The sequence below is a fragment of the Balaenoptera physalus genome (assembly GCF_965194825.1).
Source record: "Balaenoptera physalus genome assembly, chromosome: 1".
Lineage (NCBI taxonomy): Eukaryota > Metazoa > Chordata > Mammalia > Artiodactyla > Balaenopteridae > Balaenoptera > Balaenoptera physalus.
Window position 1 is genome coordinate 116320826 of NC_138882.1, and position 14895 is coordinate 116335720.

At 37.2% G+C, this 14895-nt stretch overlaps 1 protein-coding gene across 29 annotated transcripts in view; it reads left to right on the forward strand.

Moving 5' to 3' along the window:
- The first annotated feature begins 1232 nt into the window (after positions 1-1232).
- ZNF644 (zinc finger protein 644) overlaps positions 1233-14895 on the forward strand; it is a 124474-nt gene continuing 110811 nt past the window's right edge. For 6 of the 29 annotated variants that reach the window (XM_082476391.1, XM_082476369.1, XM_082476378.1 and 3 more), the window contains exon 1: positions 4823-4978. The gene's annotated coding sequence lies outside the window, so the exon portion shown is untranslated. The other 23 variants (XM_082476380.1, XM_082476383.1, XM_082476386.1 and 20 more) reach the window with 20 other exon arrangements.

Genomic DNA, 14895 nt, shown 5'->3' on the forward strand with positions numbered 1-14895 from the left:
GAAGAGAGGATGGCTCTACTTTTCAGGGCATCTTTCAGGTATGCCTGGAGACTACAGCCATTCTATGTTGAGGGTGAAGTATGGCACTCAGGAACGAATCTGAATGAGAATTTGTAAGAGAGATTTTAATACCTTGCAATAAAAAGAGAAATGGATAAGAAAAATAAAGATGATACTATCATGTTATATTTTTAGACCTGTATTTCTATTTTGAACTAAATGTTTCCTAAATCTATTTCTTACAGGTTGCAACCACCATTCTTTCCCTTCTTACAACATATTTAGAAAATTTAAGTAAATGATACATGATAGAGATTTTAGTGTTCATTTTGAAGACATTTAATTTCATTTACAATTAAACTAGAAATATCAAAGTTCAATTTCTAATCATTGCCATGTGGCTAAAGGAACACATTTGTACAATTACATCTCCCAGTTATTGATTACAAAGGAAATCAATACATATAATGCAATATTTTGGCTTACTATTTTATGTTCATTTTCTTTAGTAAAACACATGGGATGGCTGAAATTACAGATGCCTTTTTTCCTTGGATGGATCTCAAGCAAATATTCTGGAACATCTGGAATCTTTCACTCTAGAAAAAATAAACAATAAAGACATTTCTCAAGTTTAATGTGGGTGAAAGTTTGATGAAGGCCTAGAGAGGGCTTTCTTCTAACCAGGAGAAGGCTGGCTAGTTAGTTGCCAAGAATCCCTAAGCAGTGGCATCTACCTATAGTGGGAGATTAGTCTCTCAGCCTTATAAGTCTAGTCAATTGATCTTGTCAGGTTTCCACAGTTGCTCAGACTGTTTTTATTTCCCCTTCTTTTCTTTTCATTTTTTCCTGAACTCACTGCAGTGGGCTGAGCCACTCCTCTGACCTTGCTCTTACCAAGGTCACCAATGATCTTGCACACCCAGTGCACTCCACTTACTTATATAACCTCTCTGCTGCATTAACTCAGGATGTGCAGAGATCCTGCTTTGTGCTCACCAGTCCCATTTCCTTTTCCCCCAGGGCCTACAGCCCAACTACATTTCCCAGCCTTTGCCTGCAGTTAAGTGGAGCCACGTGACTAGATGCTGACTAATAGAAAGTGAGAAGTGATGTGTGCCACTTCTGGGCTTGGCCACTTCAACTTACTGCACTCACGATTCTCCATGTGTGCTGTCTCTCTTTCCAGGGGATCCAGTAGAAGACACTAAGACCTTAGGGGATGGCAAAGCCAGGTGACAGAAGGACCCTAGGTACTTGAGTAACTGCTTTGAGGCTTCCCCTCCCTTTCCCACTAACTTCAGTGGAGTGTGATGTGAATAAGAAGTGAAATTTTACTGTGTTAAGCCATTGATATTTGAAGTTATTTGTCATAGTAGTTAAGCTGTTCCCAATACTTCTTTGGCTTCTGTGAGGCTGCACTCTTGCCTAAATCTCCTCATATCCCTCTGTCCCTCCATTTTTTTATTTTCTTGGCTTGCTCTACTCATTCCTTAAATAATTTTTTTTTATCTGTTTCCCTAGCTCACCGTTTTCTTTCTTTACATATGTTCTGTGAACAAGTCCACACTCATGGTCTACTTCAGACATGCTGATGAGTTAGAGTAGTAAATGTGTTCCTAAATATTAGATATAATTTTTACTAAATATGTGTATATGAAACTTATTTTGTATCATGTTTTATGAAATTTTGTTTCAATGATTTTGAAATCTTTATTATTTCCTCATCTCCTCCATTCCCTGGTAAATTGAGAGTTGATTATATGCTTTTGTCTAGTTCTTTTATTGGACTATAAAAGCTCCTCATCTACTCAACTAATATTTATTGAATATGTGCAAGGAACTGTCTTATTCTTTTTTCTTTTTTCACTGACAGTGCCTAGTACAGTGCCTTGCATGGTATAGGCAATTGGTGAATGTTGGTTGAATTGAACAAAATTATTTATTGCATACTTTCCATGCAAAAGTCTCTGTGCTAGTGTTACTGTGAGACAAAAATAAATATAAGGTTTGATCTCTGTTTACTCTCTTCACCTCTCTCTATGCCAAACATCCTCTGACCTCCACCCCAATTAACACACGTCATAATATTTGAAATTCCACAAATGAGACTGTCTTACAATTTTGCTACTCAGAGGTGGGTCCTCTTCGAGTGAGGCCCTAAGATAAATCCAAACTTGGACTTGACTTTATTACTAGGATAGTAGATTTTTATTTTTATTTTTATTTTTTTTTATTATTATTATTATTTTTAATTTTATTTATTTATTTTTAGCTGTGTTGGGTCTTCGTTTCTGTGCGAGGGCTTTCTCTAGTTGCGGAGAGCGGGGGCCACTCTTCATCGCGGTGCGCGGGCCTCTCACTATCGCAGGCCTCTCACTATCGTGGCCTCTCTTGTTGCGGAGCACAGGCTCCAGACGCGCAGGCTCAGTAGTTGTGGCTCACGGGCCCAGTTGCTCCGCGGCATGTGGGATCTTCCCAGACCAGGGCTCGAACCTGTGTCCCCTTCATTGGCAGGCAGAGTCTCAACCACTGCGCCACCAGGGAAGCCCGATTTTTATTTTAATTGAAGTATAGTTGATTTATAATGCTGTGTTAATTTCTGCTGTAACTAGGATAGTAGATTAATCAATGTTTCTTTTTCTTCTTTTTGCCTGCAATTCAGGAGTATTGGAATGTGGAGAATTAACCATTTTTATCCAACACGATTTTGCATTTTCTTTTTGATTAGGTCATTTGAGACCACAGCTTACTTTGTATCTTTTATTGGGTAATCCCATTCACTGGAATAACTAATAGATTCATATATTGTGCTAATAATGTCAAGTTTTAACACTTTAACAATAGCCAGTCAGGCTTTTCCTTTCTTTCCTTTTTGTTTTCAAAGATTCTTCCCCAGGTCAGAGCATTCTTTTATTACAGTGAGTAGATGTGCTTTGTGAATTTTCTCCAGAGGTCAAACTGTTTTCCAGATCTTGATTTTCATTCTCAACTGCATTTTCCTTTTAATGTCTTTAAATATTTTGGCTTTGAGCCACATAATTTGTCTTTAGATTTTTCTAGTTGCCTGCATTTTTTTTCGCATTAACTTATTCAAGATTTCTGCCCTTTTCAAGGTTTCTCCCACTCATAGAAGGTTTTTTTGACATCTGTTTTGTTTATAAAGAATTTCATCAACCATTACTACTTTTACTATTACAATTATTACCATTACTTATACTACTATTTCTATAGTATTACAGTTTAGTTGCTTAATTCTTGTATAAACAAACAGTTTCATTAGTGAGACAAGTTCCTGATCATGGCTGAGTTCTATTTGCTGGTGGTGTGATCTGATGCACATCAGTCAGTCAGTGGTGTACATTCACAACAGAGTTTTTGTTTTTGTTGGTAACTGCTTTTGTAGTGATGTTATAAGAATTTACATAGTACATTATAATTTTATTTATTGTAAGTCCAATAGTAAACTGAGAATGTCCAATTTTAATGGATTCTACAGATGGAATAACCCAAAAGACAACTCCCCAAAATTGGCTGAAAATTTATATACATTTGATTGTTTACCCATTTGTGTAAATGAAGAAGAAAATTTTGTATTTTGAAAGAGTCCAAAGAGCTGTGTGACGTTGAGAAAATTACCTAACCTCTCTTTGCCTCATTAGGTTTTAGGTTTTAATGAAATTGAATGAGTTAGAACAATGCTTGGTAAATAGTAAGCACTCAAAAGTGTTAGCTATTATTATTAACTAATTCAGCAAGTATAAATACCTGTCGTTTGGAATCTATGTTTGCTGATAATGATGATGAAGTCACCATCCTATAGTAAAGGGAATGTTTCTCATTCTTGTCAAATACGTGCAATTACAGTGTATTCCTCTGAATGCCAATGACATCTTGAGGGTTTGGAAAAGCAGAGTTTTACGATAGCTGCTAAACTAACAAATGAAAATTTTTTTTCTTTTTTAAATGAGAACCCAGAGATTCAGAACAGCCAAAGAACTTATTAAGGCAGGACTAGTAGATTCCTCAGGAAATTTTGATTCATGTCAAACATGTTAGCAACTTCTATGTTTGCTCAGTTCAAAAGCAACGAGATGTTTCTCAAAGTGTGGTCTGTGAAACTCTGTCCTCAGACTCTGAGGTGGATACTTGTTTAAAAAGTTTTCTAGAACTCTCTCGGGACCTACTAATTCTTTGAAGGATAACCAGCATATAGGGTGCTTCTTATATAACTTTAATTCGGAGACCCACAACACATTCAGTAATGCAGGGAGAAAGTATGTTCACAGAATCAAATTGGATCAAACCCAGGGCCCCTTTTAGAGTAGGCTTTTCCGTTAACTGAGATGCTACACTTGATGCTCTGCTTGCCCATCAAGCATCTCCCAACAATTGGTCCCCTTAAGATCCAGAAACCTTCTTCTGCCATTACTCTACAGTTGTGACCGGCAATCTCGAGTCCTTTAGCTGCTTTCCTCAACAGTAGAAAGAAAAGGAACTGTGGCCCTCTCGTGATTGTGGAAATCAAATATGGGTCTGTTCCACCTTAAAGGGCCTAGGCTTGCCTAAGTGTTTGGGTCTTGCAGAGTTTGGGCACCACCATATTTGGAGCGTGCCTACTTTGGGGCGGGAACCTCCTTGAGAGTGATTAGGTCAGCGCTGGGGGAGGTGACCTTGTTGGGTTTCTGGCACCCGAGAACAGTGGTGCACTGTTTCTGCTGCACCCGTTGGTGTAATTGGCCCAGGCGCTCCACCAGCGCGAAGCCGCCGGAGAGCTCCTCGCTGGCCGCCCCCGCGGCCCGCAGCTCGGTAAGAGGCGGGAAAGCAGCGCGCCTGCGCCGTGGGAACCGGGGCCGAAGGCGAAAAGCGGGGAGCGGAGGGGGGCCGTTGGAGCCGAGTAGCGTACAGAGCGGCGTGTGACGCGGGGACGCCGCGCGCTCCCAACGTCGCCCCGGTTTGACGCACACGGCACCAAACTGTGAGTTTCAGTGGTTATTTGGTCGGATTCGCCGGGACCCGTGTGGGTTTCGGGCCTCTGGGTTGTGGCGGCGGCGGGACTGAGGGTGGCGGAGGAACTTGGGGGACCCGGCCTTCGGCGCTGGGGCCCGGGGAGCTACGCCCTAGGCTGGGTCCCAACCATCCAAAAGGACGCATTTTGCCGCACAGGCTAAGATGGCGGCGGCGGCCGAGGAGGCGGAGTTGGTGCTACACAAGGAGCCCGGGATCCGGGTTCAGGGAGGCGGCGGCCGCGGCGGCCGCGGGGGGCGGCGGTGCCTGAGGTGAGCGGCGGCCGCCGCCGCGGGGCGGGACTCGGCGGAGGTGGGGAGTGGGGGGGGGACTTTTCCACGGCGGCGTCGGAGGATCCGGTAGCGGACACAAAGGGGCTGAGCTGGGCACTAGACTTGGGGGTTTTGTTTAGTCACATGAAGCTGAGCAGCCAGTGAGCAGTAGGGGGAAGGGGCCGAGATCAGGCGGCTTGGGGAGCCTTGCGGTCGCCATTGCAATGCACTGAGTAACGGGGCGGTCCGAGAGCAGTCACCAACCCCTCTCTTTGGGGCTGCTCTGCCTCGGCCAGAAGCGTAGGCTCTGGCGTTAACTGTACACACCCCTCCCCTAACGTGGGACCAGGACCGCAGAGCCCTCCCCTCCCCCTGTTTTGCAAGATCTTATGCCGATAGGTGCCTGGGAAGTAACAGCAAGAGGTAAATCGCTCAAAGTGTTTGGGTTGCCAGGGGCTTGGTGGGTGTCCAGCTAAAGCTTTTTGCTTCTCCAGGTCTGATTCCCTGGCCTTTGTGTCCCTGGGAGCTTAATCTCTGCCAGAGGAAAGCAGGTGTGCTCCACTCCTCCCGTGAACCTGAAGATGAGTTGTCCCAGACCCTTCTCAGTGATTGGAAACTTAGGTGGTGGAACTAACGGTTTCTTGTTACGAGACTTCCACAGACGACTCTCGTGTTGGGATCCATCCATGGTTTAGCAACATTAGTGGAAAACTTTTTTGAACTGTTTTAAGTAATATTGACATAAATTTAGTTGTTATAAAACTTTTATGTTTAGACTTCGTATTTTGTGTGGTCATTAAGAAGTACTCAACGAGGAGAGAAACACAATTGAGAGCCTGAATGATGGTCCTGTTTTGTATACAAGTTAATAACTTCAACAGAAATAACCAAAACACCATCATCTATTCTGGCCGGTCCTAACTAATGCCAGGCTTGTTGCATCTGGATGATAGATTAGATTTGCCTTAATAATATGTTGCCTCTCTGCAGTAGTTTAGTTACATAGTTTTGGTCCCACAAGAAAAAGAGCATTTCAAAAAATAGACAACTCAAATTGCTCAAAGAAAGGAAACCTGCTGTTTGCCTTCAGTCATATGTGTAAGTATCCAGGGAACTAGATGGCAGCAATATTACATCGATAGGTTTTTGTAAGAAAAAATTATAAAGAAGTTACAGTTTAGACATTTTAATAGGTGAAACATGAAGGCTTGACTAGTATGAATGCAGTGATATGTATAGTGCTGTTAAAATCATGGTGGTGTAAGTTTTAGAATTTCTAACAATTTAAACTTATACTGCACTTACATCTACATCATACTTGGTATATTTGTAACATTTGAAGTACAAAATTGGGAAACAACTAATGTTTTGGCCAGGTCACGTTAACAAATTAAATTACTTGATTGAAGGGATATTTAAGCACTTTTATATAACTAGCTTTAGATCTCTGTTCACATCGAATTTGAACTTTTCAACATTACTTAAAACTTTGATTTTCCTTGTTTTTTTTTTTTTTTTAACCCAGATTTATGTTTCCCCCCTTTTAGGTTTTCTCCTTCTAATAGAGAACACTCTTGTATTAACAAATAGGAGATATATTAATATCAGCAAAATTATTATTGAATCATACAGTTTTAGTGTAGAAGGAATCTTAGAGAACAACTAGTATTACTCTCTCTTTTTCAGTATATTGAGGGCCAGAGATGATTAAGTTAATGGCATGATGGAAAATTGTCTCTCAACTTATACCCCATTAGTCTTTTCATTGGTCACATTGCTGGGATAAGGAGGTGACCATCTGCAACTAATAATGGTTATAAAACAAAACAAGGGAGTATGCTTGAGAGTACTTGTTATTCAGATACTATTATATTAATGAGAAATTCTGTGACAATAATTTACAACTTTTATTTAACTTGATATGGTAACTTAGTTTTTAAAGTGACTTCCAAAGTGAAACAAAATCAGTTACAAAATACAGACATTTCAGATCATTTCAAAGCAATGTTGCTTTTGAATTCTGAGGTTTTCAAATCAATCGACTCAGAAATTTGAAAAACCAAAACAGGTAGCTTGATAAACTTCTAGGAAAGTTTGAAGTAATTGCCATTGCTAGTAGTTATTAGATAAGAAATGAGATAGAGGCTTGAAACAGTGATGCTAGTGCATTTCATTTTGTAATAGTGTTTTAGTTGGAAAAATGGACATACCACTTTGCCTCCTGTTAAAAACAACTTGTTAAGACTAACTAGTACTACTGCTGAGTAGTAAATCTGTAACATCTGTTAGGAAATTCAACAAGTAGTAAAATCACTTATGATGGGATCCCACAGTTATCTTTAACTTCTTTAGATATCACGTTTAAAAAAAACAGGTAAATTGTCTTTAGGTTTTAAAGTTTTTATGGGTCTTTTAAGGTGCACTTAAATTATTGATTTTTCTAGGAAAGTTGATATATTTCTTAATTTTCAACACTATGTGAGTGGATTTAATTATACTTTGGTTTTGTGATAATTAGGATTACTCCCGGATTCTCTGTATCAATAATTATGAAGTGAGTCTGTCACCTGCAGACCTTAAACTTTTTGCAGGTTTAATTTGTCATTCAAGTTATAAAAGAGGGAGAAGTTTGTTGTGGTTGAATTGAGACTAACAGGTAACAGGAGGAGAAAAGAAAGACTCCAGGACAGTTACTTGAAGTGGTGGGGTTACCTGCAATTTAAAAAATTTAAAGAAATTGGTTGGTAGAAAAGATCAGGTTCATCTTTCTCTCACCCCAAATATATTACTAGTGTTTAGGGTTACTTATTTAGACTCTTCTCAGAATGTGATTCTAAAGGAAAGCAGGGGATCTTACTCTTGTGGGAATGCTTTTCTCATGACTGCTTTTTCAGACATATATTGAGGCAACTATAGCTTGCAGCGAATGCAGAAATTGGAATGTTGAATTATCCAGCCCTAATTTTTAAAGAACGCTAGTTTTAGCAGTTCTTTTTTAATGTTTAAAAAATTTTTAAATTGATAGTCTGTAAAATAAAACATGAGAATAAAGGATGGATACTATAATATTTTGGATAGATATTCAAATAAGCTCTAATTTTTTTACATTTATTTGTTATTAATCCATCTGGTATAGAGAATGTCTGCTTTGTAGATGGAGAATCTGTAAATATTGAACAGAATTGTGTAGCACTGACTGAAGCAGTTCTAGAAGTGGTGTCTTTTAATTCAGGTTTATTAGGAGGGAATAGCTGCTTTTAATAGTGCAACCCATTTATGTCATTGAATTTTTAGAAAACTGAGAATAATCAAACTGATTCTAGCACTAGCTCACCCTGCTGGTTGGCTAAAGTATTTCTCTTCTTTCCCCTCTTCAAACCAAACCAAACCAAACCAAACACCAAACATAAAGATCACTTGAGACCTAGAAGGTAGAACACCAAGTTCAATTCGTGGTCTTTCTTCAGATAGCTGGAGTCTCCATGAAAAAGGTGTATTCTCCTCTCTAGGGCCTCAGTTGCTGTACTGTTTAATTTTTTCTTAGATCTGCTGAAGCTGAACTGTGAAGTTACTATCCTCTCTGAATTTACTGGGAACTCTTATGTGATTAGGAGGAGTTAGTATGTTTTTGTTCCTTTAAATTCAAGATAAAAGATCCTTTGACTGCTGAGAGATGTTAGCAGTCCTGTCAGATAAACTTTCCAGGAGGAGAAAAGTCGAGGATTTCAAGAGGAGGAAGAGGAGAAAAATGCTAGGGTAGCACCAACAGCAGTGCATACTTCTCTTGGATGAGGGAAAGCGAGACTGTATTAAGATTAGCGTTTCTAAGAGATTTCCCTTGCACTCTCCCTCTACTAACGTTTGCCCTTCTTCTCTTCTGTCTGTAAGCTGTAGCCTTCCCATTTCATTTGGGATTCTTGGAACTGTGATTTTGTAGGTAACTTTGTGTAAAGTATGGATGAGTGATTTGTTCCTTGAAATATGATTCTATTAGTCTAAACTGTGATAGAAGTGAAGTTGGTTAGAGTGATAAACACAATGTTTTAGGTATTAAGCTTTTTAGTATGTATATCATTCATTGAAATTGAAAATACAGCTTTATTTATTTTGTTTAATTGAAATATAGTTGATGTACAATATTAGTTTCAGGTGTACAACTTAGTGATCAACATTTAAATACATATGGAATGATCACCAGGATAAGTCTAGTAACCATCAGACCCCATACAAAGTTATTATAATACTATTGACCATATTTCTTATGCTGTATATTATATTACCTCCCCATGACTTACTTATTTTAAAATTGGAAGTCTGTACCTCTTAATTTTCCCTTCACCTATTTTGCCCGTGCCCCTCCCCATTCTGGCAACCACCCCGTTTGTTCTCTGTATCTATGGGAAATACAGCTTTTAAAAGACTTTGTACAAAGTCAGGGAACTAAATATGTTGTGAGTCAAAAGTATAATTTCAAATTAAAAAGCACCTAATAAAGTGTTGGGATTAAAGTACAGTTTACAAACCATATTTACCTGTGTTATATCAGTTATTTATCTAATATTTATGAAAGATGAACATTTTTATCCTTTCTTCCAGAGTATTTATCCTTTTACTTGAAAGCATAATATCTTTTCATCAGTTTCTTGTGGAAGATGTCAAACATAACTGGTATTTTCAAAACACCAATTACTGGGGGGTGGGGATGGTTCCTAATTATTGTTGAATAGTTTGTGCAGGATGGGAGGATAAGGTTTAAAAAGTGTAAGCCTTGAAGTAAAACTGGTGGGGTTAAGATCTAGCTGTGTGAGCACTAGGCAAGTAGATTTAGCAATAAGAAATCTTCACAGAGGTGTAGGTTTATATTACATAGTTCATGTAGTAAAGTCCTTAGCTTTCTGATATGTAATGAATGCTGAGTAAATGTTAGCTGTTAGAATAATAGTTATTATTATTACCATCATTGTTTAATTGTGTTTCCTACAGTAACGTGAAATTTTCACCTGTGAGTGATCTGAAGTTGTATACTTTTTCTCTAACATTCCATTCTGAGGCCCATACCTACAAAGGAAGTAAGAGACAGTCATCAGAGTGTGGCATCTCCAGTACGAGCAGCTAAAGCTATAACCAGGGTCAATATTTCGGGAACACATTCTCTTTTATGGCTGTCAGCTAATGATGATGATGAAAATAATGCATTTGGGAGTGAGTGCATTTGAGTGAAGGGCTTTCCCAACCAGTGGGTTGGTTTGCTTTGTTACAACATCCTCAATTTCTTCACTCCCCTTTAAATTTTTGACCATGAGGATGGTGGTGACCATTAGTAGAGAGAAGAAGGTGAGTGGCTATGTGTATTTGTATATAAAGTACACAGAAACCCCAGATGAGAGTGAGGAGTGGCTTCAGCAAAAGCTAGATTGAGGAGAAGAATGTTACCTTTTCATTGCTTAGTCTGAGTCAGGGGAATTTCCTCAAACAGCATTTCCTTCTGCTGTTTTCCTCTCTACACTTCTCTTTGTTTTGTATATATCTGTGCTGGTATAGTCTTAAACTTATTTCCCACTTTAAGTTTTTCTTGTACCACCTACCTTCCCCACCACAAACACAAATTTTAAACTTTAAAAGAAACTGTAAAAGGCAGTTAGTAAAAGTACTTTTAAGTTCACATGAGGAGGGGGTGTGAGTATGAAATATTAGAAGTTTAATATTTGTTGAAAAAATATTTTCAATGGTTTGGAAAAGGAAGTGGGGTGAAGTCACCGATAATCTTGTCACCATTATATAATCATTAGTATTAAAGGAAAGGGAGATGAGGCTGACATTAATTAAGCATCTACTATGTATTCCTTATAATTATGCTGTGATATGTATATATTCCCATTTCATATGCAGGAAAACAAACTCAGACTTGGGTCATGTAGATAGTAAATAGTAGAGCAGCCAAGTTTCACCCTAGGCATATCTTGATTCTACAGATGAGACCTTTTCTATTCTGCCTTCCTAGCCTTTCTTTCTGTATATCTACGTTTTTACCTTATACAGTTGTAAGTTTTGTCTCCTCCTTATGAAACATAACATTATAGAAGCGTTTTTCTGCATACCCTTATTTCAAGTGGTGTCTTATTGCCCACATTGTTTATTCATACCACCATATAAAGGTTCTTTGTCTTGGCTGCTGGACATTGATACAGTGGTATTGGTCAAAATAGAAGCTGCTTATTTCTTTACTCAGTGACTAAGATGAAAAATAATTAATTAGAAAAAATACTCTAATATTTTAGAGTATTAAAATACTCATTTTAATAATAAAAGTATTAATTAGAACTAACACTCTCTGGGATTAGAAATTCTGTGAGTTTAATACTACTATCTATCCTTTCTGGTGAGACATTTAACTCAAAATGGATATATGTAAAATGTAGGTGACATTTTCAGTTTATAGCCATATGAAAACAGAACTTTTAAAATATTTTTACGCTTTGAAATGTCTTAAGCTTCCTTGTTAAAAATCTTTAAAGTTGATATTAAAATTAAATAGGTACTTAAATCAACTGTTTAGTTATTATTAATAATTCTTAATGTAATCTTTAATATATAAAAAGAGAAAAGCTTAATATTGAATTTCTTACACTGGTATTGGGTGGAGGCCATATATTAAAAGATAATTTGTGGGACATTTATAAGTCCATTGTATAGGTCAGCACTGCCGAGTAGAAATATGTTGAGCCACAATGTGATTTAAATATTTTCATAGCCACATTAAGAAATAAAAAGAAATAAGTAAAATTAATATTAAATTCATTTTATTTAACCTGGTATATCCAAAATATTATCATTTCAACATGTACATATTGAGATACTTGCCATTCTTTTTTTTCACACCAAGTCTTCAAAATCCAGTGTGTGTTACATACTTAAAGCATATCTCAATTCAGACTAGCCAGACTTCAGTTGCTCATTAATCACGGATTGGACAGTGCAGATATAGACAGTAAGTTCATACAAGTATGGAGAAAGGATAAAGTAGAAATTGAACCGAGTCTTAAAGGATAGTTGAGAAAAGACTATGCTGGGGAAGAACATTCCCATAAAGAAGTGATGGGAATTAAAAAAGGAGACACTATTAGAAACCAGATAATAGTGTGGCTTGAATCCAGCTTAGGGAATTTGGTTTCTACGTGTGTGTGTGTGTGTGTGAGTGTTGGATGGATGCTGGAGGGTGCCTAATCCATGTCTTGCACATGAGCACTTGATGAATGTTGAATTAACATTTAAGTGAATTAATACGAGGCAGAATAAGAAAAATGCTGGCAGAATACTAACAAAGCCTTGTGGGTCTTATAAGGGGAAAGAGTTGCGTTTAGGGAATATTGGTGTTCTGTGATTAGAAATATGATGGAGAATGATGAAAAAGGATGAGAATTGAGAAGAGCTTTTTAGATTTTACCATTATTGGTGACTTGTTTTTAAATGTTTTATTTATATATAATTTACATATATTGAAGTGCACAACGTTTATGAGTACAACTCAGTGAAATGCCACAAATATATATACCCAGGTAACTTCAACCCAGATCAAGATACATAACATTTTCTTCACTGAAAAAGGTGCCTTGTGCCCCTTCTTATTAATTCTTTCTCAAAGAAGTAAGCATATTCTGATCTCCATCATCTTAAATAGGTTTGGCTTATTTTTGAACTTGCTTATGGCATATTTGCCCTTTCCAAGGGTAGTGAGAGATGACGCCTGAATCTGTCTCTTTCTTTTCTATCATTGGCATTGTTGGATGAATTTGGGGGTAAATCAGATGATAGGTAGTTGGTACTGTGGCCCTGCTGGTTTTTTCCAGTGTGATATATACCAACATCAGAGAGATATTTCTTAGTTTTCATTAACAGTAACTTTTTAGAGGTTAGTTTTAATGACCAGAAAATTTGTTTAGAGTGCAGGGGTTTGAATTGCTTCCGTAGATAACATAGTTGTCTGGCTTGCTTTCATTACAGTATTCTCTAGGCATATAGCCAAGAAGTAGGTAGAAGAGATCTTGGATTGCCTCCTTATATAGCTGCTTTTTGGAACCTCTTTATTAGTAGCTTCTAGGCATTATGTAAGTTAGCTTTCAGGCATTTCAGATTACTTAATAAGGTATTTGAGTATTTCTGATTGTGATTGTAGGGGGAGGAATAAATTGGTGCACTTTTGTTTACAGGTAAGTATCCAGTCTCAACCAGAAAGATTTTGCCATTTACGTGTAAAGAATGAGAATGCTACCTTAAGGACAGTTGCACAAAAGTTTGAATGGTTAAAATCCATGAAGGACACTTTGTAAATGGATCTGCAATGGAATTATTGATCATGATTTTTTTCCTGTAGCGCTTGAGTCATTTTTTTCCAAATGGGATTAATGGTTACAGCATTGTTTTTCATAAATATTGAGCACTGGAAGCCTTATTGTAGTGTAACAATCTTTCTCTTTTGGGAGAAAGATTTTTTTCTGAAATATGTATCGCTTATAATAAAGTTGTTAAAAGTACATAACAATGAAAATCTGTATCATCACATTCTAGTATGCCAAGTTTTGAGGAATATGTTTTGTAAATTGTGCAGAAGTGGACATGAAAATACTTTCTAATTAATGTTTGAACTGTGAATGTTTTTGAGCTTATGAATGAAAGTATTTATATGAAGTTTTGTTTTTTGGAATTTGTACCAAGTTTGCTTAATATACTCTTGCTCCAAGAATTTTAATTGTTGTCTTGAAGAAATAAAACCTCATCTGTGAACTTTTATTATGTAGGTTTTGTATTTGTGAAGTATAGAAGGCCAAAGTAAAATTGATCAGACATTGAAAAAGTTTGTATATTATCTATAAAATATTAAGACTTTATATAATAGCTTTTTTGGGCTAGAGTTAGAACATTACAAACAAAACAATTAGCATGTTATTATAGCTTTAAGACCTGACTTCTGTGTGTAGGAAAAAAAAATATTTAAGGGTATGTTCTATGATTTTGTGTTGTTTTGAAAAAGTGAATGTTATATTTGAATTTGGTTTTGGGAGATTTAATTTTTTTGTATTCAGAAAAACCTTGTTTCCGTGGTTGTATTTCTCCCAACCTTCACTTGTTTTAACTGGGTTAATTATTATACACAATTCATTTAGTACCACACCAGGGTAAGACTGCAGATACATAGAGCAAATGATGTGGTTCCTGCTCCAAAGAGGTCATTATCTAAGATACAACTTAAAGAGTGCTTCATAATGAAATATTTGAATTACTGGACTGAGACAAAAATCATATGAACAGTATACAGTAAGACTGGAAAAGATTCTTGGGAAAAATACTTTTTAATCTAGATTTTGAAGAAGTGTTATGTAAAGATTGGTGGAGAGGGTAGGGAGTATCAGCTAGGGGGAGGGTATGTTAAAAAGCACAGAGATGGATCTTGTGGAATGCAAGCATTTTCCTTGTTTGAAGTAGCATCTATTTTAAATGAATGTAATGAAAAATAAAGCTTATAAGGTTGTGACCTGAGCTGGAGGAATCTAAAAAAGTTTGGATTAGAAATAAGGAATTCTGCTAAAGGCCATTGAACAGAAATACATGAAGGAAAATG